Source organism: Heliangelus exortis, chromosome 1 (genome assembly GCF_036169615.1).
Source record: "Heliangelus exortis chromosome 1, bHelExo1.hap1, whole genome shotgun sequence".
Classification (NCBI taxonomy): Eukaryota; Metazoa; Chordata; class Aves; order Apodiformes; family Trochilidae; genus Heliangelus; species Heliangelus exortis.
This window is the reverse complement of record NC_092422.1, coordinates 113,957,340-113,985,143: the sequence shown is the minus strand read 5'-3', so window position 1 is coordinate 113,985,143 and position 27,804 is coordinate 113,957,340. Positions and strand designations below refer to the sequence as shown.

Sequence of the window (27,804 nt, the reverse complement as noted above, 5' to 3'; positions counted from 1 at the left end):
GGGAGAGGGGGAGGAAAGCTGCCTGGTGCTTCAGTGCAAGAGCAGTCGGAACAAAAGCCATCAGTAATATAAATGTTGTTTATTGCATTTTCATGTAAAATTGTTTAACTTTAAAACTCTTAGTGACAGAGGGAATGTAAATCTGAGGCTGAGAGCCTGAGTCACTGGCAGAAGTTTATTATTATCCCTGATAACAGCTGAATTCCAGCCTTTCTGTGTGCTATAAAACGGGGCAGTTTTGTCTATTATTGGCGCTGTGTGCACTGGTATAGTTAAGGGTTTGTCAGCAGTTCAACTGTGAGCCCCTGTTTTCACGGGTTTATAACTCGACTGTTAAAAATTCACTCTAGGCTGAAACTTGGCACACAAGATGAAATCTCTGTGAGTTATGCTGAAACTTAGGCTGTCCTCAGGCAGCTTCCTGACAGTGTTAGAAGAAACAAAGTGTGTGTACAGCTTCTTTCAAAATATGAGAGAGCACGGACAAGGGCCCAGCATTTTGGGGCTTTCATTAAAAAGGGTGCTCTGGTTGGATTCTTGCATGCTTAAGAAGGAGCACCTTGATGACCCTCAGTATTTTTACATTCTTAAATTTGGAAAGACTTCTATTTAAATTTTAATTTACATGTTCTTTTCCTTGCTAGTTTTACATGGAGAAAAATCCATCAGGGCCTTCCTATGTGTTTATTAAAATGTGAATTAAACTCACTGTTGTTTTGCTATGCTTTAAGTTTTAAACACCATTTAACAGTTCCAGCTGCAGCTGTTGGGTAGTTACAAGTATGCAGCCTTTGCTCTGATCCAGTGTCAACCTGGCACCAGGCATGCTGTAGGGAAGTAAAGAGAGCATGGTGTATTCCTACTCTGTTTTATCAAGATATGAGGATCAACACCTTTGTTGAAAAGGTGTTCATTTCTAAAACTGTGTGGAAGCTTTTATGAGGTTGTCATCTTGAAAGTAATGCCATCAGATTACCCCTGATTTTGTAGCTGATCATGGTGATCATTGTGCACCTTTGGTGCCACAGACTGGCAAGAATCCTTTAAATGAAGGAAGGAAATAGTGGTAACACTTCATGTGTCTATAAAGATTTAGAAGTAGATGGGTCTAGCTAGCTGTGAAATCTATTGACCTGTGAACATGAACCTTTCTGTACATCAGAATCAAAAGCAAGGGCAAAAAATTACAAGAGAGAAGGTCTGTTTGAGGTGTACCAAGAGATCAAGGGTAAAAAAAAAAAAAAAAAAAAAAATCGGTGAGTTAAACATCTGCCTATGACATATGTGGAAAGATGGTGCTTATCTTGTTATCATTAATAAGCATATATATTTGGGAAAAATGTGTCCACTCTTTGCACTAACAATATTGTTCAGATTTTTTCATCACCTGACCCATTAAGAGTCTAATTTTTGGCTTATATCCATTGATTAAAGAACAGGACGGGAAGTTATATCAGCTCAGTGAAACAAGTTCTCTTCTCCTGTGCAGTCATAAATCAGAAATTACCATGGATTTTTGTACCGTTGTCAGTGTTCTGGATTTACACTAGCAAATATAACTAAAATAAAAACTTGGCCAGCTATTTAATTCGGGAGTTTCAGTTTGTGTTGTGAGGTAGCAGTTGCTTGGCATAGACTTCCTTTTGCTGAGGTCGTCTGGTCTGTTAGCCAACATCTGCACCTGCAAAAAAATTTCATTATCTTAATATTCCCCATTCTTGATGGATGACTCTTGTACCTAACCTTGATTATCTCTGGAGAAAATAGTTAAATACAGTCTTCTGGGATTTGCTACCAAATATTTAAATGTCTTATTGCCTTGGAAATAGTAAATCCATGTCATGCATTGTAACTAGCAATGAGTCTGTTGTGCATCTATTGGAACCAACTTTTTGCTAAACTTTATTTGAATTCAGACACTGTTGGCAGAGCATGTGAAAGGGCTTGAGGTCAAGGGTGTGCGTAACTGATAGAGTTCTGTGTGATTGGTCTTGGAGGTCTCAGTTTAAAAAGCATCATTAACTCTGTTACCTTTCAGTGCCTTTCTAAAATCTTTCATTTTAGACGAGAGGCCTGCATGCAGAATTTAAGAAGCTTATTCTCTTACACAGGAATAATGCTGCTAAGCTGCTAGAAATCTCAGCAGCTTAATATAAATGTTCAAATAAAAAAGTTAGTATTTTAACTGTATAACCTTCAAATATAATTAATAATGAAATCCTAAGCAGGAGCCTAGGGAAAAGCATTTGGATTCTTTCTATTTGCGGAATAGGTGCAGGTCTCTAGTGTGCAGTTGAAAATAGGGACTAAATATGAGCTGATGATTTGGAAGTCACTAACGTGTGCTGCTGAATACAGTCATAGTTGGCATATAAAGTAGAGCACAGGAGAAAATGCAAACAGAGGGGCCTGGGCCACCAACTTCATGCTCAGGTAAACACCAAACTTGCATATTAGATGGAGATATTCAGATGCAGAGTTTTTTTCATTTGACCTGAGAACTGAATTATGTTATCCTGCAATTGCAGGAGAAAGTACATTACTTTTTTCTTCATCTTCTTTTGTTCAATGCCACCCAAGTTGTTATCCTGGAGCATAATTACGGGAAATAAAAATCACAGTAAGAGGGTATGTCATGACCACCTGTATGATGAGCCTGTTGAGATTTCTGGCACAGCAAGATGCTTTCCAAAAACTGCCTTCCAGAGAAAGATGTTATCAAGAGTTAATCCAAAAGTGGTCGTCATATTCTGACTCAGAAAACGCAGAAACAAATGTCCAGGTAGTAAAGGGCTTTCTCAAAAGCTACGCGTGTTCTCCGGTGTGGTTGCAATACGTTGCTTTTTCTGTACTTATTCATTTCAGAAACATCAGAAATTTCTGCTCTTGAAAGATGCATAGGAGGGCCAATTTGTTACTTGATGTAGTGTGATTAAGGTCTGCAGCAGTATTAGCTCTGAACAGGAACTGTGTGATCATATGCTGGAATTTTGGCCCCAGTAATGAAATACTGTCTGTGGGTACTTAAAAATAAGGGATATCCACACAGTATTCTTCTAGAGTGATAAGTGGAAAAGGCAGAAGCCCTGAAAATGACTAGTTATTCCTTTTTATTTTCCAGTTCTTTGAGCAGCTTGCAGAACAGGCTCTAAGTTTGATTAAGGTATAAATGAGGGTCAAGTCAGGGGTTGCCCCTTTAAAATCCTCTGAGTCAGGGGGTAAAAAAAAAAATAAAAATTGAGAGTAGAAAATGAAATTTGGTGTACACAGTAGTCAGCATTTACACACTGTTGTCACGCTGTGTGACTTGAGGTTTTGCAGTTGTTTCCTATATAGGTATCAGTTGCTATGTTACTGACAGCCTCTGGAAAAATAATGGTATTGGCTAATGGAACAATCGTGCTACTTGTTAATGAAGAAAAAATATATTTAGACTTGTGTTTTGTAACACCTTGAAGTGGTTGATGATACTTGATAAAAGGGACAATACAGAGGTTAAACCATTACCTCACATATCCTATTTTTCAGATAGGCTTTCAAACTTTGCTTCTTCAACAGGAGGAAGCAAAAATCTCAAAATGTGGAAAGGACACTGCAGATTCATTCACAGTATACTCTTCTAGGTCCCTACCTCTAACATGGCATCTGCCAGGGCTGCATTTCAATCCTGGGGCCACCTCCTGTGTCGCAGACTTGTGTAATGACTGCTGCTGGAGGTGTAGCCTGGGTTTTTCTGACCATCCTTGATGGTTGCAGCACAATCTCCATTCTATGCTGCCTTCTCCTTGGGAAAAATGATGAACAGATGGAAACACTCATTTGTCCATTTCCCAGCCCATTGCTAACCAATTCGTTAATGCTTTCAGCTCATGCCAGATCTTTCCCATCTCAAGAAACTGAAGGAGGCTGAAGTCTTATATAATCTTTCACATGTGATGGTTGTGTCTAAACGTGCTTTGTGCTGTTGCACTGTTACTTGTTTTCTGGAGCCAGAAGCTGACTGGTTTTAAGTTGCAGAGATGGAAATAAAGAAGAAATCAACTTTTCCTCTTACTCTGGATTCAGAATAATGTTCTGGACATATTAAGACATTGGCAGATAAAGATACCACATATCCAAAATATTAGCACATTTCTCTAATAACAATTTCGGAGTTTTGTTTGAGATCCTCATTTTCTGTAGCAATGTTTTTTAAATCTTGTATCTCCACAGGGCATACAAATTGCTCATCTTAGTGAAAATCAGACATTAAGTGCTTAATAGATCTGGAATGCGGTTCTAGGCTTTGGACTTTTTTAGCTGTCAGTTAAAATCAGAGACTACTTTTTTAATCAAAACAGTGGTTCTTGGTGATCGGTAGTCTTCCTGCCACCTCAAAATCTTAGTGAGAAGACTTGTCATGAGTTCCATTTTTTTCAGGACTGCTGAAAGTACCTAGGGGAGAAGAATGCACTTCCAGTAATTTTCAAGAAAAATAGTTTAATAAGTACTGGAATACATGAACCCTAAAGATTAGGGTTGACTGACTTGCTGCCTAAAAAGGTATGACCTCTCTCCAAAGCATTTTCTGTTTTTTAAAATGTTCATAAATCCTGTTTGGTTGTGCTTTAGGTATGGACTTTCACTGTTGGTTCTGTCTGGGGGGAATCAGTAGTGTCCCTCTCTGCCCCTGCCTTTTTTTTTTCTGTATGAAGCTTGCATGAACCAGCTTTTTTATTGAGGCTTATACTCCTCATTCAAATTAAGATGATATGGTAAATTAAAATTAGGGAGAGGGTGTGTCCAGACAACTTAATTTTATTCATAAGGGAAGACAAAGAGGAAAAGCTGGTATCAAGAGACAGAATATCCTTAGTTATTCCAGGTTTAACTAATGATTTGCTCTTTGACCTTTGGCAAGCCACTTGTCTCTTTATGCAGAACAGAAATATCGATTGCTTGAATCGATCTCTGCATGGGATGAGGCCATTTTCAGTTTCCTGGTTGAGGATCTCAGGATTCTTCACCTGTCAAATACAGAGAATGTAGAAGGTAATGGTAAACAGGCTGTCAGTATTTTCTTAAGATATGCTGATGAGTCTTGATAATGATTCATACTGAAAGATTTGAGCAGGTTCGGCTGATAGAATAATGCAGGTGAAAATGTTTCTCTGAATTGAGGGCAGTTTGGCTATGGACTCTGCAGCCAGAAGAACAGAGACTTAAGAGCATTTATAGGTTGGAGAGCTGAACATTAGCTTATTGTTAATAAAAAGATCTCTCTGAAATTAAGAGAGATTTCTTTAACTCTTCATGTGCTATATATGATTTATTACTAATTGAAACTTCCCATAAGACAAACAGACTACATAAATTTACTCGCTGTGGTATTCTTTGGTCATACACTGGTAAATCTGTGAAAAATAAAGTATCAGGGCTGCTTCTTAATTGCTTTCACCTGCCTGTAAGGTATGCTAGAGGGAATCCCCCCCCCTTTCTTTTCTTATTTGATCTTGTGGTGCAGCATGTGAGCCATGGAATGGGAAAATGGGTATATCAGCATCAGAACAAATATTTGGAAGACTGGTAAGTCAGGCCAGCTTAAAGCTTAAAAACAGATTTTTACTGGTTTGACATTCACTAACAATACATATAGCCAGTAGTTCTTAATCATTCTTAGTTATTATGAAAGCATATTCAAACAGATGGTTCTTAACAGTCCCATTCCATGTTAGCTATGAATGTAGAGTACTACAGAGTTGATGACTTGTGCTTGTCTTACAGTCCCAAGTGGACTTAAGTCACCATAGTTGAGGTCATAAGTCAAGAGCTCTTTCATAAGGGAAGTTACTTCTTAATTTCTCATTTTTTCATTTGCTCTTCTTTGAGGTTTTTATGCCTCTCACCCCACTTCCCCCACACACTAAAAGGAGGGAAATCTCATCTGCCTCTGACATTATCTTCTTTTTAAGGCAAATATTTGCTTTATTTCTACCAGATATTTTTCCAGCTTAATCTTCAGGATTCTGGTTTCAGCAGATACTTTTCCTGCCGGTTCTGTTTCCTTTTTCTTATCCTGTGGATTTGAGTTCTTCTCACATATTCTCATGTACTCCCTTTTCTGTAGCAATAACACTAGTATGTATTTTCCCCTTTGTGATTATATGTTTTATACACACTGGTGCTTAGCTGTATTACAGAATATTTCTGCATTTTGTCCAGGTGTAGTTAGTATTATGGTTGTACAGAATATCACATACTCAGGTGAGTAACTGATAGCACTGTACTTACGTTTGAGTTCAAGGCAGGCAAATATCAATTATATCCAGCCTAGCATACTTCTATTTTGGATGGCAATAGCCTCTGCATTGCCTTCACCATGGGTTTTCCAAAAGAAATAATTTACTGCTTGGGTCAAGCTCTTTCAAAAAATGTAATTCTTTGCTTTCTGGTAGTCTGGGAATCTTATACGATGCTCCTTATGTGGGAGGGATAGTGAGAACAAGAGGTACAGCTCTGTGTAGAAGATGACATATTGTTCCTGGCTTTTAGTTGGCTATTGTGTGACCTCCAAGAGACCAAAATGGTACTGAATAGCTGAGTCCCTGTGGTCCTTGAACTTGGATTACTTTGCCTGCACAGTTTTTGAGCTTTCTGCCTGGCAGATAGGTGCTTACTATTTGATAAGTCATAAATTTCACATTTCTTGATTGTGTAATGAAATGGGTGATATTTTCAGAATTTGTTATAGCACTTAATAAAAGGGAGAGGTTGTTTTGTGTTGGTTTTTTTGGGTGGTTTTCTTTCTGTTCTGTGATATGGGAAGTTGAGGTGAAGCTGCTCCCTTCTATAGAGGTCTGTGACACTACCAGATTTTCCATGATCACTACTGCCACATATGGTTTTCTGTGTTCTCTGGTCTCCCAGTCTTTTTTTTTTTTTTTTTTTTTTTTTTTTCTTTTTTTTCTTTTCTTAATTCTGTAATGAATCTTCAGTGAACATCAGCCAGCAGGCATAATACAAGAAATCTCAGGGGTTATCAGTCTGACATGACATTAGGCTATGCTAAATTATATTTAATACTTTTTTTTTCTTTAAACTCAAGACCTCCCTTTATTTTTACCAAAAGTTATTAACAGAGGACCAACTTGTCCCAGTTGTCAAAAGATGATGGCACACTGTGTGTGACAAGGACCACGTGAGGATGTCTCTACAAATGTGGTGTGAAAAATTGAGCTATATAGCCCTTATCGATGGTGGAGAAACCAGGACACTTAGACAGTGTCAGTCTAGCATGGTGCCTTTGCTAAATACAGAATGAAAACTCACTATGAAGAGCTGGTTAAAAAACTACACATGTTCTAGTTTGGAAGACAGGATGCTAGTCCTTGTATTGTTATTTTTTTTATGCCAAGCAGAAAGCACTGCTGCTTTGGTTCTAAATGGACAACCCAGTTGGCAAGGCATGGCTTTGTTATGAAGAACTCTGGTATTTGATTGTGAGAATGGATCTGCAGTGATGATTCAGTTCATTGTTTCATTACTTTCCTTCCCCCCTGGCTCTAGCCATACAGTGTATTGTTTTAGCTTTTAATTTTCTGATGGCATTTGATATTCAAGGGCAAGCAATACTAATGGAGGTATCTTTAAGAGGTGCACTGGCAGTAGCACTTGTTTAGCTCTTGGATAGGTGCCAGTTCAGTTTTGAATCTTTGCACCTGAAACTCCTTTTGAGAGAGTTTGGTATGGTCAGAAAAGAAGGAACAAATTATCATTCTTAGAATTCTTGTCCCATCTGGCTTATCCGTGTCTCTTTCAAGTAATGAAAAAGAAAAAAAATATTTTTACATTATACTAGAGGACTTCTTGAAATCCTTAGATGAGGAAACTCACAGTTTCAAGTCTACATTGAAAGTTCTGTTGGTTCTTTTAGCAAGATATGTATTTTTCCAAATATTGCTTAAGAATTACAGTAAGAAACTAAACAACCAGTATTTTTAACACCTGGAAGAATGAAAATCACTTTTTTGCTTAGTGCCTTTAACTTTAGTATTAAATATAATTGTCCACTCTTCTGCACCTGCCAGCCCAGAAGTTGTTGGCCATACCTTTAAGGAACATAGCATTGTACCATTCATAGTTAAAAGAGGAGGTACAACCCAAAAGATAAATAAGGAATCTTGGAGGAAAAAAAAAAAAACAACAAAAAAACCCAGTTTTTAGTAAGGGAAATGATGACAGCATTATACTTAACCTGAGCTGTGTGATTTCTAAGTAGTCTTTTATAAGCCATATCTGGTAAAACTTTACATAAAAAGTGACAAAATTTGGGATTGGTACAATTTACATCCCTCAGAGGTGCATACAAGATTATGAAAAGACTAGAACACCTGCATTTCCTTCATAGATGTATATTTATCTATGTGTATAAAGAAAAAACTTCCAAAGCAAAAGTTCAGAAATTTCTTTTCACTTTCCTTCTTCCACAATCCCTACTGTACTTAGTCCTTTCAGCCCTTTATTTTATGTTGTTTTTAACTTGGAAAGAAAAAAAAAAAAAAGAAGCCTAGACAGAAATTTTTAGGGCTGCAAAATACCTTTAAAGATCCTTTCCACTTTAATCTTTCTGGCTTCTGACTTTCAAACAATTGCCATTTTACCTAAAAGGGCAACATGTTTACAGATTGTATGTGAAATCACTTTTGCGAGTAATGTGTTTCCTGAACATCTCTATTTTTAGCACAGTGATAGCTCAAAGCTGAAAACCCTTCCTAATTGGAACTGTACTTGTGGGAACTTAAAGACAGAGTTCTAAATTTTTGCCTGGTATGGATAAGTGTTAATGTGGGAAGAATCTTAGAAAATCTGAAACAATCCTCTTACAGATAGCTGCGAGGCTTCTTTCCCTTTTACTCTGTAGCTTTCTGTTTGAGAACTCACTGTGGTTGCTCCCAGTGCAAAGTTAAATGTTGAATGTCCTTTTCACTATCTGTCTTTTTTTATTTAATGCAGTGTAGCAACTGGGAATAAGGTGAGCCAGAGCAATGTGAGTAAGAATTTTATGCAGGCCATCAGCAAGTGCCTCACCAGCAAGTACATGGGCAGTCGTGCTGCTTTAAGACAAATCATGGTAGTTCACAGTTCTTCAGAAGTCCTACAAATAAACTCTGGCCTGGACTGTTTCATTAGCATTTTAAGAACAACAAGGGAATGCAGATTTAATAAGCTTAATATATTTAAGTGGCCTTGGTCCTATCTTACTTAGCACAATGGGATTTTCTGCAGCCTGCAGAGGTAGGAAATAACTCTGTACACATTTACTGTGTAGGACTTCCTTCTTTTGGACATTAATGTGGTTAAGAACAAAGGAAAACCCATTTTTCTCCCGTACTTCGCCAGTGGAAGAAGCATTTTAAAATACATTAGAGAGATCTTTATTTGTCTCTGTGAACATCAGGGCCCTGTTCTACTGGTTATTTTTTATTAATGCAGAGTTACAGTTAATGAGGACAGAAAGGGGATTGCTGACTACGTGAAATTGTGGGCTGATTTGAGTTATAGCTCAGGAGATGGAAAGCTCCTCTTTTGCCTAAATAGAAGGTTCAGTCACAGTTAGAAAATATAAAGCCATTAATGTTGTAGGGAATCATTAAAGAGTAAAAACTTAAGCTAAGAGAGAGAGAGAAATACTTGAGGGACAGTCGTGCATCAGATGGTTGCAGCAGAGGATCTTGCGGCTGGACTTGTGAGTTCTGTTCCAGAACTGCTGGGAGATGGAGCTGTTGTTGGCATCGCTCTCTCTTCTGGGGAAAGAAAGCACGTTTCTAAATAATTTTGAGATTCAACAAGGAAAGGATGAATAAGTTGAGGAATTTTTTCTCAGTTACTGTACCAACTGAATATAGGGACATTTGACTAAATGTAATTGAAAGCAAACCTCAATTCAGTTGGCATTAAATACTACAGTATTTTCTGTAGAAGTCTCTATTAATACACACAGATGCATAATGACAAATTATGGGAGGAAATAACCTCTGGGATTTTTTTCCTTTTACATCAATGCCTTGAAATTTCGCTTCATATTATTTTTATTTTTTCTGCTTGCATGCATTAGAACAAACAGGCAACACTTTTAAAGAAGGTAGCCACAGAGTGGAATAGCAGTTGATTTATTTTCTGACAGGCTTACTGTATTTTCTAAGTACCCTTACTTTGGAAGATTGTTTAAGTTTTGTTCCTTATGCAATGGTTAGTATTGGGAGGGAGGAATAAGTGTGAGATGGTGCTGGCCTGCAGTATTGCAAAAAGAGTTCCTCAGCATATGAAAAGAAACTAAGCAGCTCCTCTGTGATAGAATCACTTCCTGTGTATAGTATTTGGGAAAAGCATACTTCAAGAGTGCCGAGCTCTACCTGGGGGAGGTGCAGAAGAGGGAAAGAGGAAGGTTTTACATCTTCAGTGCTAATTACAGGCAGGTTCAACTTTGGTAAAAGTAGGTGCATCTCAGTTATGATGACAAAAAAATCTTGAAGTACTTCTGCTTTTAGTTCCATCAAAGTATACTGAAGAAAAAAAAAAGTTAAGTTGTATAAAATGCACATGATCCTTTTTTTCTTTGTGACTATTCTTTTCACTGTCTTAGCAATTGGGCCTGAAATAGTTTTCTGGCTTAGTGGCAACACAAAGGCATTAGATCAAGAACGTTCCAAAATTCAGATTGGCTGGTATTTGCTTATATCACCATGACTGAATGTTACCAGTTTTAAAATGCTTTTTTGTTGTTCAGGAAATTTTTAAACAGCTTTGATTTCAAACATGAAACTTGGCAAGTGTTTGATCCATAATGTGTTCTAATCACTTCTGGTATTTTGGAAAAGACTTGAAAAAGATTGAGTTTGTTATTTTATTAGAAATCTACTTCTAATAAGTAAATCTACTTTTACTTACAAATCTGAACATCTCTTCTTCTGTACCTGGAACATAATTAGCATATGGTCTTTTAGTCTTTTTCCTAGTATTAGTGTTAACATGATGGAACTTAATTTTGTATTTTGCTATAGGCGGTTTTTAGTTAGAATTTTTTACTGTTAAAAAAATTACAAGTTTCATCTCTGTAGTTTGGTTGACCACCAGAGGGGTGCATTGGATCTCATCTGTTTTGTTGAAACATAGATTGTGGAAGAGGTTGGATACCCATCCTTACTTTATTTCCTGTTTAAGGGTGTGTTGTTTCTTATAGTGTGAACAGAGCCAGAGTGAATTTTAGTCTTGGCACTTTGAATAATTCAATCATCACAGAAATCCCACAAGCCTGAGCTCATACCTAGTGTGTATTCTTCATCTTATATATTATGATAAGTGGAGATAAATATTGCATAGATTTAAATGTGTACACACTGTAGCTCAAGGTCCCTGGAATAACTACAAATATAATCTTTATTGGACCAGGCTGAAAGGATGCTGAGGTCTCTGAATCCAGTCCTGCAACATACTCAGATATACTTTGCCTCCAGCAAAAGTAGCCATTGTTTTTAAAAATCCATTTTAAACTTATCTAGTAATTATGCTGTTGCTATATTAGCTAGATTTTGCAGGATGTGGCTGGCAGTTTAAATAGTGTTTTTTTGTTGTTTTTTTACTAATACTGAAAGTAAATGGAAGATTTTTTTTTCTTAATTTCTTTTCCAAACCTTATTTCCTGTTCTAACACAGTGATCAGTTCGAGTCATTGCTGATATATTCTCTTTTTCTGTATTGTTTCCGGGAGGGTGGGTGGAGGGTGGGGGTGGGAATGGGAATGGAATACAATAGAGCTTTGCTAGATCATAATGCAGGAACTTAACTTCCCTCAAATTTCAGGTAGTTCCAGCTTGGTCTGGATTTTGTTTCTTGTAGGATGATCTGTGATTAAACAAAAATTAGATATATGGACTTTAGTAGGAAATATTTGAGAACTCACATTGCTGTTTAAGCAGAGGATTTACAATACAGTCCAAAGGTCTCAGAGTCCTCTGGTATTAAATTTCCAAAGATTTCTGAGATGAATGAAATTGGTGGGGTTGGTAGCATTGTCCTTGTAATATTGAATCTCAATAGCCTGTACAATAAGATATTGTTCAGTATCCTCCTTGGGCCTTGAGCTTAATGTGGCAGTTACATAAACTGAAATAATGTGAAACTTCTGGGCATAGTTTGTGTATGACATTGTGCTAGATGAAGCTAGTTTTGGACGTCAGGTTAATGGCACACGGGCAAAAGGATAAATAATGTGCCTAAGTAAAAAATGTGGTTTGATTAGTTTTTTGTACATGGGGGAATAGATGCAGGCCAAGCATAACTTAGAAGAGTTCTGATACCACTTGAGGTGCACCTGCTTATATCAAGTCCAGACTTAGCCTGGAGCCCTAACTTCACCTTCTATTATCTATACTTTCTATTAAAAGGTAGCATTGTCCCTTCTTACACATCAAAATACCAAGTTCCTCCAAAGGCCCTTGGTAAGCCTGTAGAGGTTAAGTTCCAAAGTGGGCAGAAAGCCCTTTTAAAAACTACTTAACAAGGACTAAGTATATTGCTGTTTAGGGTAGCAGACTAGTGGCATCCTGTCCACCTAATGTATTTCAGGGCCCCGAAAGCCACATGCTGCTGCTTCCCTGAAGAGCTGAAGGGGTGTTTCTACCCCTGGTTCTTTCTACTCCTCTAGCATAAAACGGAACTACAAAAATTGTGCTTCTGTGCTGATTCTACTTCTATCCTTGTTTTTTTTCTCCTGTGAGATGATTGTCACATCTTAATCCTACAAGGGAAAGTGGATGCTCAGAGTGCAGGCAGAGGGAAAGAGGTGTTTGTCGGGTTACGTCCTGGGAGAAGATCAAAGGTCCCAAAAACATAGATGACAAATCTCAAAAAGGAGCAGGGTTACTAGGTGAAATCTCTTCATGTCAGATTGCAAGGCAGTTGACTATCAACGATAACTCAGGAGTCAGAGTTGTGATAACTTTCCAATGTTTCTTACAGTTGAAAACCTGCAGCCTTTACTCGTTTCTTCGGTTTGCTTTTGCTGTCTCAAGAAAGAAGGCAATAATTTTTTTTTGCCCTTACTCTCAGAGCAGCGTGAGTAAGCTGAGGCTGTAGTGCTGGGGGTGTGTTCCCCATTCACGGAAAAAGAAAATTGCATCATTAGTAACTGAGAAAGAGGGAGTATGTAATGAACTTCATGTCTTCCTGATATGCTGAGTTTATCCTGGAAACAGTCAACTGCCATGTTAATTGCTCAATACTTAGAGATACTGAAAATTCAAAATAAGGATTTATCACTTTGATCTTCTCTGCCACGTGTCCCATAAAATGGATGTGCATCGCCATGTGGCTTTTCACTTCATCTTAGTATATTTTCTTTCATCCAAGATCTTGCCCTTTCACAGATAAAAGTCAGACTAAACTTCTTCAGGGCAGATCTGTGAAGTGGAGAGGGAGTAGCCATTAAACTGCAAGTATTACGTGTACATAATGTCTCTGTGTAGGTAACTCAGTGTCATTTTCTGTACCAGAAACTGACAATGAAAAAGCTTTTATTGTGCAGGGCAGTGGAAATTCAGGACTACAACTAAAGGAAGACTGTTTCTAAAGAAGAATTTAAGGATGTTATAAGTGATTACTGTAAACTTCAAAATTTTAATCTTTATGAAAAGAAGCCATCTGATCTTCCTGACAACACTGGCTGCAATTGTTATCGTTATTTTGCTTTGCAAGACAGACAGTTTCACACCTAGACCATACGACAAAGTCGCATAGGTGAAAACCTTGTATTTCTGAGTCCAAAACCAAATTCCATGTTAGTATTCAGTAATTTTTTTCCTTTTACATTTTAAGATGTACTGTATTAAATAGCACATTCTTCTTGCTTGTGCATTTCTCCATTATTTGAATCTTACCATTTTGATTCCCTTTGCATTACATATGCTTCTTATTTCTGAAGTGTAAGTTTTGGATGCTGTCAACATTTACATTCTTTTTCTCATGCCTAATGAATCTGTTTAATTATAATAATCCTAGCACCTTTTGCTCAGAATCGGATTAGATTTTTCTTTCTATTCTTATCTAATGCTATTGATTAATAGCTCATTGCTTCCTATCTGTCAGACAGTTTTTATCCACCTTATTGTGTTATTATCCAGACCATAATTCTCTACTCTCTCTGTGAGCTTCCCGTGTGGTACTGTGTCAAAGGCCTTGCTATAATCCAAACAAATTATATCCACCACATTTCCTTTACCCACTCACTTTGTCACTGCACTAAAATACCCATCACAATGAAACCATTTATTGGTGTTAGTTTCTGTGTTAAACCGGGATGAAAGTGAAGTTTCTGCTGTGATCATATCATAGAACCTGCTTCTTAACAGTTTTGGTCATTTTATGCACTAATTTGAGCCATGGGAGATGATACCATTCAACAGGAGCGGTCAGGCTGTGAAGATCAATGCATTGTGCACCTTGAAAAGAAGTGTCAGAAGCTTATATGCTACAATAACTTGTGAAGGGCATAAGTGAAGTCCTCAAGCTGTATTCCAAGAGATGCTCAGAGAATACCAGCTTCAGAGCTGCTTTGCAAAAAAAAAAAAATTAAAAAAAAATGTCTTTAGAGAAAGAATTGTTTGGGCAAGGCCTCATGAAAGCTGCATGCTGTCACTGTTCCTGTTCCTTGGGAACATAAACAGGATCTAGGGACAGCTTGTGCAAGAAAACAGTTGGAAAAGGGAATATCGTGGTTTTCAGCAGCCAGCTTGATTACCATCATCGCCCCCGCGTAGGAGGAAAGCTTCAAGAGGTATTTAGAAAGATGCTGGGTCCCACCTGGCTATCGTAGTTCTGTAGTTAAACTGCACTTTAGGAGTCCAGGTCAGGTCTTAAGTGCAGTTATAAAGGGACTAACTCTTCAGTGGGTTGAGAAGTTCAGCTTCTAATGTGCTCTCACAGCTGGACTTCTCAAATGCTTGCTGCTTACTCTGTTAGCAGCAGGAATAAATGAGAGGGGTGGACTGTGCTATTAAGGGATTCGACATGTTTAACAGGTATGAGAGCTCTTGTGGTTAAATGGCTTCCAGTACCTTTTTTGGAGTGACCATTAGGATTGATTTTGCATTGCAGCTTTTATTCAGTTGAGTGTCTCTAACCTGAAACCTGAATTTCAAGGAGTGTTAGCCTTTGTCTAAAGGCAGTATTTTAATACTTGAATGAAAATAGTGCAGACATTATTTGGCATGGTGGTGTGTAGGGTGTGCAAAAAGTAGCCCAAAATACACCTTTTTTCTAATTAAAATGCTTTACTATCAGAAACAGCCATGGCTTGGAAATTAAAATTTATAATGGATACAGTCTTCACTGTGAATCTAAACTCAAATGATGGATGCCATAAAGAAGATGTAATTTCTGTGGGCAAACAGCTTTATAGTGAACTAATAGGAGATGGAGGTTTACCATTTTGACAAAGAAACTTTCAGTCCCATATTGTCCATTACAGCAGCGGCAGGAATGCTCAATCCCAACACAATTGTGTGGGTTGTCATCTGCTCTAGTTTTACTGAATTGGCAAAAAAACTAAGTTTCTCCCATCTGCAGGCCTGTGCCCCTGGTTTTAGATGCAGTTCCTAGGCTTAGAAAGAAGCCCTGTTCAGCAATGCTATACCACACAAATGGCCATGAATTCAATGACAGAAGTATAAATGACAAAAACTCCTGAGTATTTTCAAAAGTGCACTGAGGACTTCAAATCAGGAAAACGTTCCTTTTGGGAAGGATTCTTCAAGCACAGCCACTACTCCTGTTTTTTTTTTATCCCCCCCCAACACGAGAGAATGGTGACACATAATAAACATATTTATAGAGAACTAGTACTAGCTAAAATGCAAAAGTGCAATCATCTTAAGAAAAAAAATATCACCCAACCAAACAAAAAAAACAACAACAAAAAAACCCAAACAGTAGTGTAGTGCTATATCTATGTTAATAAGATTTGTTCTTTTGCATTACTAATAAGCCTAAGACAGCATTGTGCTGGCCTTTCTGTACTGGTTCTAATTTCAATGTTTGCTTATTTTTTTGTTAGCTGAGAAGCCTGTGCAGCATCAGCCTTCCTCTCTGATTTCTGTGACAAAATTAGTCCATGTCCATGCTTATGTTTTCAAACCTAAAATGCCAGAAAGCAGTCTGGGCCATACCTAAGTCATTATTTGGATTATGGAGTTGGAATGAGGTCCCTTGACTGCCCTCGAGCTTATTTGAAAATGCTCTTGAAAGCAATGAGCTTGGTTTTCATTTATTTATTTATTTTCTGGTTGGTGGAGTTTACTTTTTTTTGGTTGTTTTCCCGTTTTTTCTCGTTTCTGAAGAGGGCTTTCTTAATATGATCAATGAGGTTTTTTTCCTGAGTAAGGACATCGGTATTTTAATTTCTGGGAAGAGTTGCTTGCAGCTGTTGCTTCATCATCTATTTGCAATCCCAGAAGTGAGCGCAATGATACAAGCAAGTACTTTGAAAAAGATCAATTGACTGAAGTTGTAAATTCTATGAAGAAAATTCAAAAGATATTAGTAAGTGTTGTGCTATATTCTCTTCTTCGCTCTCCCCCATAACTAACATATGATTCATATTGACCTGTTCCAGCTGACTTGGACAGGGGAAATCAAACCATTACAGATACAGAACTTCCTTATTGCTAAGGGCTTACAGAAAGCTGACTTCTTCTGAAGTGTTTTTTGATAATAAATGATACCTTTTTTTTTTCCTTTAATCTTCAAATGGGTTGAATGTGATTCTTATGAAAGGTAGACTATACTGCTAGCATGCATAAGACACAGTAGAGTCAGGTGCCATAGAAGTTGTGGAATATTGCTAATAAACTTTGGTCACTGTACAGTTATTAGCTTTGTGCTCACAGTTTTCAGGCTCTACATAAAATTTACAGTAAGGAAGAATCATGAGAAAGCAAAATAAAATCTATTTACTGTCTGATACTTGTTTTTAAAGTTATTACAGAGAACTTAACACTGGCTCTTCTGCTAAAACTCTGTTAATGCACCTCATTCCTGACCTGCCATACTACTCATTCTTGGAATTTCACCTCTTGGGCATCTCTCAAGCAGAAGTTTACCAGGTGTTCTAGAGCCACTTCCCTTGCCTTTCACAAGGGGATTAGGATGTGCCTTTCAGACAACTCCTCTCCCGCCCCACAGTGCCAAGCATGCTCACCTGTACACAGGAATGTGGGCCTCCTGCTTAAGAAGCTTCTTCCTTTCTGCCTCTTGCTTGTACACACCTGTCTAAATAATTTCATATCAAGATCACAAGTTTCTCAATTTGTAAATCAAAAGGTACTGCTGAAGTGGCAACAGTTGATACTCTGAGTTTCACAAGTTTTTTCTCTAGGTTTTGCTCTCAGTTTAATGCCAACCTGTAGCTAAAAATAGTTTTTAGATGCTCTCTTTGGTTTTTGTGTGTGTTGTGTGTCAGATGTTCTCTTGGGATCCTATGAGGAGAGGCTGAGGGAGCTGGGGGTGTTCAGCCTGGAGAAGAGGAGGCTCAGGGGAGACCTCATCACTCTCTACAACTCCCTGAAAGGAGGGTGTAGCCAGGGGGGGGTTGGTCTCTTTTCCCAGGCAACCCTCAGCAAGACAAGAGGGCACGGTCTCAAGTTGTGCCGGGGGAGGTTTAGGTTGGATATTAGAAAGAATTTCTTTACTGAGAGGGTGATCTGACATTGGAATGGGCTGCCCTGGGAAGTAGTGGATTCTCCGTCCCTGGAGATATTTAAAAAGAGACTGGATGTGGCACTCAGTGCCATGGTCTGGTAACTGCAGTGGTAGTGGATCAAGGGTTGGACTTGATGATCTCTGAGGTCCCTTCCAACCCAGCCAATTCTATGATTCTATGGTTATTCAATTGAAGCTTTTTAAGATGGCAGTGAAGACACTACAACAAGTTATTTCCAAGGCTCTGTTTCTTTTTTCAGGTGGATCATGGCATGTGCCAGTTAGGCTTGCTGTGAGGAGAGGAGTCACTTTAGGCATCATACCCTACTGCTTAGCCTGCAGAGTAACACTGAATGTTTCATGTCCTTGTCTTCTTTTCTAATCAGAAGAATGTGTATGGAGCAGCAAGGACTTCAGGCTTGCTAAAGGCTAAGACTGCTATGAAAATACACCACACAACATGGGAAGGGAGTGCTGTAGGTAGGAGAGCTTTGTGCTTTGACAGGAGAGGGCTAAATGCTTCTTCATTCTCTACAAGAAAGTAGGGTTTTTTTGACAAAATTCACTGTGATGAAGTTCATACACCAATTTGTTCCTATTTATGTCATCAGAATAGGGCTTCAGTGGTGCAGTCTCTGTACAGGGATACATTTCACCCTCAGTGAATGCTCTTTGTTTTCTCGGTTGAGGTCAGTTTTTCATTGTATTCATTAAGAGAAATAGCTTTGGACTCCAAATACTGCTGCCCCTCTTCCCTGGCAGAAAGCTGACATTACAGTCCTGAAGATATTAGAAAAGAGGTAAATTTGGAAGGGGGAGGAAGGGAAAAAAATGGAATGTCAGAGACTGGAGCTATTAGCACTTAGCTGGCAGTTGTGCTGCTGTCTGCTTCTGAGGGACTTAAGAGTTGTTTTCAGGGATTTCTCCACTCTTGGTGTCTATCTTACCAGATGCCAATCAGGAAAAAGGATAGTTAGTTGGTGTAAAGCTTATCTGAAGGACTAGGAACATGTTTCTCAAATAATTCCTTCAAGACAAATTTCATCCAAGCCTATAAAGTTATATACCTGTGGTAGCATTGTCTTGGTGCCTCTGTTTGGGGGCTCTCATTCCTTCATTCAAATACTTAAGAATTGGTTCTGTATAACATTTGATAATTCTTGCTGTGCTGTCCCTTTTTGTGCTTTCTGCTTTGCCTCTGGCTTTTTAATACCTCTGATCTGGACAGAGTTGAAAAGTTACACCTTAAAATGCTTTACTGAGCTTGTTTCGATTTGTGCAATAGATGTGTGTATGAACATGTTTGTGTGACAGTGTTTTGTTTGCTAGAGTGCATTTTTAAATTTTATTTTAATTTTTTTTAACATCTATGGGGATGGACTGGGAAGGCTCGTAGAACACTGAAGTTTGAAGACTGGGTTTTTACTCATGGGAGAACAAAGAAAAAATTCCACTTAGGAATTGCCCCCAGCCTCTGGAACATTCAAATTGGTATTAGATTCCCATCCAGGATTCATTTTTATTTCTCTCAGTATGCTACTGGTAAAGAGACTAGTTTTGACTTTCAGTGGGGTAAATTAGGCAAGTTCTTCTGTCACCTTTTAAAAATAAAATTTAATAAATTTTGATTTGTTACTTTTATGCATTGGTGGTATGTTGTATGTGTCTGTGTATGTTGCTCTATGGTTTGTTATTATGAGGCCAAATCCTGGCAGCTTAGCGCAAGATTGTTTTAATTTATTATTAATACTTTTTGTTTTTCTCATTTCTCCTGGTTTTTGTGGCTTTATGATTAGATACAATTAAAACCTCAGGTTTTAAACTCCAGTCTAACATTTAAACTCATATTTATGTAGCAACCCCTGGAGTTTTATTGTTGTTCCAACTGCATTTGGAAAAAGAAAAAAATAGTTTTTTGCATCTGGTCAAATTCAATGTCTACAGCTACTACTTCTTAATCATCTATTTTGCACAATAAAATGATGTTTATTTTACATTATAAGAAACCTTGTTTTACAGAGTAGCTACTAAGTATCCTTTAACAAAAGGATGCAAAGCGCCTTTTGCCTTGTGCACTTGGAAAACAGCTTTCCTCTTTTTGGACTTTTCTTTTTCTGTTCCTCCACACAGTCTGAAAGTGCTACATGCTGTAGAATGGATTATAAAAAATATTGTTGGCTGGCATTATGTAAAACCATATTTTCCCTTTCAGTGCGTATGTTCTGGTCCTAGCAATGTCCTTGTTTTTCTGAAATTAACATTTTTCCCCTCACAGTTCTTGGTATGTGATGGTGTTTTTCTGTCTTCTTTAATTTTGATGCTTTTTTTTTTTTTTTTTTTTTTTTAATTAGTATAAGGTTGATTGTTAAAATTAAGTGGCAGAAGGTTTCTTTCCAAGTTATTCAGAGATCTTTTGCTGAAGAAATATATTTTGCTACTCTCAATTGCCTTTTTCCCCTTCTTCTTTCATTGCAAACTACTCTGGGAAGAGCTTCTTTTAACAAAAAAAAGGGCTACGCTTGACTGATAATGCATTGCTTTGGATGGTGAAACATTATGAAAGTTTAATTTTTAATTAAATCTGAAATACCAATTATAACTGAAAGAGATTTTAACCTGTTTCTTTTCAGACTGCCTGAAGTTACATTGTAGATGCTGAAATCACTGCACCTTAAAAACAAAAAGATTAAGCTGCACTGCATTCCTGTAAGTAAAAGCTTTTCTGGTACCTTTTGTCCATATTTTTCCTCTGTATGCATCCACAGTGTTAGCACAGTAGCTGGTCTTGAATAAAGGTCACAGTCCCCTTGAATGGGATTTAGAAGTTCAAAGGATGTTTTATTTAAAAATTAAACTGAACTTGCATCTTGCAGATCTTTAATTTTAGACCCCTGAACAGATCATTCTTTTCTGCTTTATTTTGAATAACATTAGGAACAGTCTGTATCTTTGTGTGTGTTGACGTAGAGTTACTGTTGCTTCGTCAATGAGGATTTCTGCCCTTTAGTGCAGAGATAGCAGAGAACAGTGGGGGATTGCTTATTGCACAAAAAATAGTTTATTCTCTTTTCGTGATGTCATAAGAAATTTGTCTTTTTTATACAAGGAAAAAAACGAAAAACTTTCTGATGACATCACTGGGGGCTTCAGCTTCTTCAAGGTGTGGGGGCAGAAATACCTAATTAATCTGTGCTGTGACACAACAAAACAGTCAAAATATATCTTAATGTCTTGCAAGAAAGGAGTCTCTTTCTAAGAACATAGTTATTCCATAAAAGCAAGTCAGATTTGTATGTGAGTCTGTTCTATCCTTATTTAGAATCTGTTTATTGAATGTTTTGGGGACAATAATTAAGATCTGGAACTTCAGTGGCTGGACAACAGACACGCAAAAGAGAATTAGAAAATGTAGTAGATTACTCTTAATTTGATGAAATAATATATGAATGCAAATCCAGAAGGTTGTAGATAGTAGGGAAAAATAATTTTAGTTGGGCTGTACAAAGCTGTGGAATATCACAAAGCAAAGTAAGGTTTTTTTCCTGTTTAAGATCAAAATGTGCAGTCTAATAAAATATAGAGCTTTCTTCTAAAGTGGTACTTTTGTACTTCAGTAAAATATTTTAACTATTACATGTGATTTTCTTTTTTTTTTTTCTTTCTCTCTCTCACTTTTTTTGGTGAATTTTAAGGATTAATTTTAAACCAGCTAAAGGGTATGGTACACTGTGGGCAGCTAATGCATGCCCCTTCCAGCATGGAGTGCCAAGCATGACTCAGGCAGACAGATTGTGCCATTCTGGCTCTACTCCATTGTGTTTTTACATTACTGGCAAGGGCCATGCCATTGTGTTGTTTAAATATTGTGTATTAAATGCAGGCTGTGGCCAGTGAATGGTATTTAACATTTTCTGCTTACCGTTCCTGAATATGAGCAGTTTTCTGGCCACCCGAGGTTTACCTTGCAGTTACACTGGTGAGCTGAGTTGAAAACACTCATGGATTTGCTGTGTCCAGCAGCAATTTAAAGGGAAAAGTGGGGCCATACTTCTAAATCTGTGAGTGCAGAATTTCAAAGTTGTCTTGCAATATCGTGTCAACAGCCAGGAGAAGTTTTTTGGAAAGTAGAAGCAATTCTCTTTCCAAAATGCAGCAGCAGACTGAGGAGTGAGCTTAGACAAGTTCTTTGAATTCTCAAGATCCAGTTATTCAGTAAGTCCCACTTGTACAACTCTAAGACAAAATACCAGGAAGCAATATATGGGCCTGATGATTGGTGCTGGCTGGAATGGGCCTTTTTTAGTTGTATGTGACTGTAGGCTTTGGAGGAGAAATAAATACACAAGTGTGAATCGTCTGTATAGGAAGTTTCTTTTTTTTTTTTAATTTTTTTTAATTAAAGATGATGAGCACATCAATGCAGAGATGTTGAGCAACTTGCTCAAGGTCAGAGTAAATCAGTGGTCAGCTTGGGAATGGAGTGTGGGGTCACAACTGCGGTCTCTTTGTTCTGCCCAGTTCTACTTTCCATTTCATGAATTAGAGTTCCAAAATTCTAATCTTTGAGTTTCTTGTCATTTGCTTTTTTAAAAAAAATTTAAAATAAAAATAAAAATTAAAAAAATCCCACCTGTAAACTTCTGGCTGCTCCTAAGTTCTGTAACATTGGCATACAGCCTGTCTCTGTAATACAGAAGCACAGGGTAGAAGAACTTCTGCATACACACATTTATGCTGTTAAATGTGTGTGATTCTTGCTGTACCTTCTGTCCCTATAATTTGGTGCAGTAAAAACGAGGGCACCTTCTTTATAGAGGAAACTGCTTTAAGGATTTAGTTTCTTTCCTACGTATGTTCACTGTAATACTTCCCAGTATGACTGTTCTGTATTAGCCTGAAAACAGCAAGAATAAAAGACAGTCCATGCTCTTGTAGTTTTCTGGGGATTTTGAATTGAATTTTTTTAATTGGAGAGTTGTAAACTTCCTTTAGGGTAGGGATGTCCCCAGGGCAACTGATCAGTATAAGATGGGCCAGATTTTAGACTGATAGGAAAATCTGCTTGACTTGATACATGGCATTAAAAGAAAATACCAATTCACAACATGTGAACATCTGGCAGGCCGTTGCATAAAAATGTAAACTTCAAAATGTAGTGCAGACATACTTGTAATGGAAAAGGTCTGTGCACTGAATTATTGCTATATTGGGTGCTCTGACAATGTTTTGCTGTGTACTGAAGTTCTGTGGATTGCTTGGCCAGTAGATCCATTGAGGTCTATCGGATTGCTCAGATACTTAACTTTAAAGCTGTGGCTAAGTATTTTTCTGTTTGCAACTAACCCCAAAGGATAAAGTCTAGTTTGAGGAGCTAACTGTTCTCACTTTCAGCACCTGCTTGATTTTAGGAGGCAGCACTCACATCATTTTTTGTGTGAAATAAAAAGATCTTGCACATGCCATCTAAAAAAGTATACAAGAGATGTACTAGATGTGGTTTCAAAGCAATGGTTTTAGTTGCATTGCCATCAGCTAAGGCAAATAAGGAGTCTGCAATGCATTGCATATGTTAAAAAAGAGATTTGCCAAGGTTTCAGCTTTATACGTCCTTGTGATCTGATTACTGACCAAGAGATCTGGTGCTTTAGTCTTGACATCTGTTGATTCTTTTAGTGGCTTTGGATAAGTCATTTAATGTCACTGTGCCTTGTTCGGCAGATAACTTTTTCAGTCTGGTTCAAACTGATACAGCTCTGTGAACATTATTGAGTTTGCATTTGCAAAGCTCTTAGAAAAGAAATAGTAATCATTGTTATTGTTAATAAGTATATTGTGTAGACAACTCATGAGGGATGGAGATACAGCCACTCATGGGGGTGATCTTTCACAACTCACTTGTGCCTTTGTTTAATTCCATCACTGAAAGTTATCAAGGCCAACTCCAATTTACAGAAGTATTTCTCATTGTCACTTTCCCCACTGTTGAGTATTTTATTGTTAGTGTTCTCTCTCCTTCTGTTTCTCTGCTACTTTCCTTCATGCTGAATTAACCTTGCGTACCAAACTTTATTCCCTTTTTTTTTTGTATTATACAGTAGAGACTTTTGTGTAGCCTCCAAATTAGAGAAAGCAAATTCATATTGTCTACCGATTTTTTGCTGATGATGTATGAAACAGACAGAAGACAGTTTGAATTTTCATAAGTTCAATTGAGCTTGCAGGCATAAGGAAAGGAACAGGCAGAACCCAAGACAATGTGACACAGTAAGCTGGCATCCCAGAGTGCATGCTGCATGTGTAGTGTCAGGATGTCAGGGCTGAGAAGGGCTTTGTCCATCAGAGTAGTGCTTTTAAATGAAGGAAGAGTTTTGAAGCAACAAACAAGCTACCGTACTGTGTTCTTTACAGCAAAAGAATGCTTGTAGTTCCTGATGGATTAGAGATCTTTCCTTTCCTCTTGTAACTTGCTTTTTTAACTAGAACTAGGCTTTGTTGAACCCCGCAGATTCCCCCTTCTTATTCCTCTGATAAAACGTAAACCTTCCATAGTTTAAGCTGTTACCAGTTTTGTTGGGCTGGGGTTTTGGTTTTTTTTTTTTTTGTTTTGTTTGTTTGTTTTTGTTTGATTGGTTCTTTTAATGCAGAAGATACTGGCTTGTAGAAGGTATGCTGGAGAAGATGCTTACAAATGTGAAATGAGTATGGAAGTGTGCTTCCTTTGAACAAAGATCAGTGTCTTGGGGCTGACTCTGACTGAGGAATTCTGTTAGCACTAACAAAGAGAATTAATTTTGCCTTTTTCCCTTTCTATACCAAAGCATTAATCCAGAAACTCAGAGGGATAAATTCTGCCCTGATTTCTACCCATGGAACCCCAGTGGAAATGTAGAGAGGTCAAAAGGCAGAAATTGTCTTAGTGTTAAAGTTGTTGCCAAAGAACAAACTGATTGATTGCTTTATATGTGGCCAATGGGCAAGAGGATGTGCAGGAGCCCTGTATGGCTTTGTATGTGTCTGAAAGTGTTGCTATTGCTGGATGTGATGGAGAACAGGAAAAAAATATTCTAGTGAGTGAGAAGTTGTAATCGGGCACAGTGATTAATTGTTCTTCATATCCACTGGGAGGAAGACCTAAAGAAATCAGTTCAAGGAGCAGTGAAAATCACCAAGTTACATATTAAGAACCATGTTCCTACTGTCTGGATTGTAAATCACTGGGATGCACAATATGTAGGTACTGTGGAAGCAGGGGAGGTTTCTTTTTTAAGAAGTGACTTCAAAAACCATGTCTCTGGGAATGCTAGAAATCTCCATAAGGCAGAAGACCATCCTGGATGGGTTCTGCTCCCTGGCATTTCTCTGATTCAGCGTACCGTTCGGGAATGTTGGTATGTGGCTAATACATTCCTGATTAATAAAGCTTAATGTTCCCAAAAGATCCCCAGGGTTCTCATGTTTCCATCCTCTCATAACTAAAACCATATTGTCTCTTCAAAGCTTTTGTTGGGTTGCCAGGATTTTTGCTTTGGCTTTTTTTACAGAAGGAAAGGAGAGAGAGTCATATAGAGATGGAGGGCATATTTTTGATCACTATGAGTCTTCGAAGTTTCCTTCCAGTCAGTGCACAAATGCTGATTTTTTTCAGTTACAAGTTTTTAAAATTTTGATGCATGGAGATGGTCCAGGTATTGCCTGATTCAAAGGCCTCTGGCATAGATAGTGGAGATAGTTGAAAGTTGCAAATAAGATTGAGGATCAGATCAAATATGGGGCTGGAGTGAAGTCTGCTACAAAAAGGTAGATGCCTCAGGAGATTGGGAGCTTTGTGGTTCTCTTTATTCTATGAATTTTTGTTTAAACTTCCATGAAAGAGATCTTCACTTACTGAATCAAAATGCAGTTGTCCAGCCTGAAAATTTGGTTAGTTTTTTCACGTTGGTTTTTATCAGTCCCATTCACAACTTAGCACAAAAAAGAGAGGAATGATTGGTGGTTAAGTCCCTCATATTTTTATTTTTGTTTTCTTGCAAATGTTTAAGGTTGTTTTTTGAGGAGGTGGAGAGGTTGTTTAGGGATTTGTTTCTCTGTTTTTGTAGAGTTACTGCATATTAACAGTATCATTTGTAGTGTACAAATTGATAGAATCCTCCCTTTTTTCATAGGCGGCAGCTCTTGCTTTTGCAGAATAGTGGCCGCAATAAGTGAAGATAGGAAAATGACTCTCCAGTGTGTGGTTGCTTTAATATATAAAGGAGTATGGGCTGTGATTCACTCGTACTAAAAAAGGCATGGGAATACTAGCATTAATTCCCTGAGTAGCACTACTTTAGTAAAACACTTCAGCATTTCAGCACCTGAAGATGTTACGGGGAAAGTGGTAAATCTTTCACTTCATTTATCAAAGCATTTGCTGGTCTACTTCAAGGCAAAAGAAAGGCAAAATACTATTGAGCAAGGAAAGTTTATCTTAAACCAGAGATGTCATCAGGTAAAACACAAAAGGAAGAAAGCCAACGTAGATCTGACCTTTTCCAAGCCTTAGTAGTCTTATTTTGTCCTATCCGAAATTAAATTCTTCGGCTAAACCAGTGTATAATGGGAGGGACTCCACAGAAAGGCATTGTGGTTATTCTATATTTACATCAGTGTCCCTGAAGACACTCTCACTGAATCATTTCAAATTCCAGAGTCTGATGCAGGGAAGTCTGATGAATGTAAGTTATCCAAACTTTTCTGATCTGTTTTCTTCATTAGCTTAAGTGGTCTAACTCAGATTTTTGCTACAGAGAATCTGCTTCTCCTTATTGCACTATTTTCCATCACTGTCACTGCATCTAGCTAATAGATCAGAAGATACGGTCTGTTGTTTTCTGCAGTTTCCAGTGGAAGAGAGAGATAAGAATATTTTATATATATATATATATATAAATAATCTACAGAGCTGTGCTGCTGACATGCCCATGGTTTTGGTGCCAGTGCATGCTCTGCAGGACCTTCAGAAAGAAGTCTGACAGAGAATGCTGTTCTTAAAATACATATTTTAACGTATTTTATCATGACAAAAGAATTCTCCCAGCATATTTTGTTCTCTGTGTGCATCATCATTCTGTAGCATTTAGTTTAAAAGGACCCAGTTCTTGCTCATTTCCTTCTCTTACACCTCTTCTTTAGGAGTCTGTAGGAGCTTGACAGTGTGATAGCCCGATTGGAGATAGTGAGCACTTGGCAGATCAGTCTGTGCTGTTAGAGGCCATTGGAAAAGTATTTGGCTTTGGAAGATGTTTTGGTGTCAGTAATAACTTAAGACATCTGTGAGTCAGAACCTGCATTAACAAATTATTTTCAATCCATTACTTTCCCTGTCAGATTTTTTTGTTGTTATTGTCTCCATAAAATTTCCTTAGAAATTTCATTCTAGTTCATATAAATGTTCTTGTGGAAATTTAGAATAATGAAAATATTTTGTAAAATGGAAGAGTGTTATCTCTTCAAAACTGGCAATAAGTAACAGAGAATCCTGTGCCTCTTAGCAGCAGAACTTTTTCAAGGATCTAGGTATATATTTCCCAGCAGCAGTAATAGCAGTTTTATGCCAGATCACTGCACATCCTTTCTGAATATTAACCAGTTTAGGTATCGATCCTGCAATTCCTGTTCACTGAGGTATGGTATAGTGGTACAGGTTCAGTGTAGACAGTTTTCAAGATCAGCCCATCAATGGGAAAAGTCTGCTAAACATCAGAATCTCAGCCAGAGGAAGATGAATTCTCATTTCTTCTCAGTCCTTTTCCCATTCATTAGGGTTTTGAGTGAGGAGGATAATCTGTTTTGTCCTGTCTCTTGCCTCCTTGTAATACGCAACTAACCACCTTATGTCTCAGTGGCTGTCACTTCTTAAAACATTTGATTCTGGATTCTTGAAACAAACGACTATAAATTGATCACCCTTTGGGGGCATGCTGAGTGTGTAAATGACAGCTTTTGCCTGGATGCAGTTAACAATTTGAGGGAAATTCCACTGGCTGAACATCACACAAGCCTGAGGAATGAAGAGAGGGACCAGAAATCCGGTGA

At 37.8% G+C, this 27,804-nt stretch overlaps 1 protein-coding gene across 50 annotated transcripts in view; it reads left to right on the top strand.

The window, feature by feature from the left end:
- ZBTB20 (zinc finger and BTB domain containing 20) overlaps nucleotides 1–27,804 on the top strand; it is a 505,805-nt gene that overhangs the window by 145,898 nt on the left and 332,103 nt on the right. For all 50 annotated transcript variants that reach the window (XR_011729104.1, XR_011729105.1, XM_071759958.1 and 47 more), the window contains one exon: nucleotides 20,361–20,436. The gene's annotated coding sequence lies outside the window, so the exon portion shown is untranslated. The remainder of the gene's footprint in view (nucleotides 1–20,360; nucleotides 20,437–27,804) is intronic.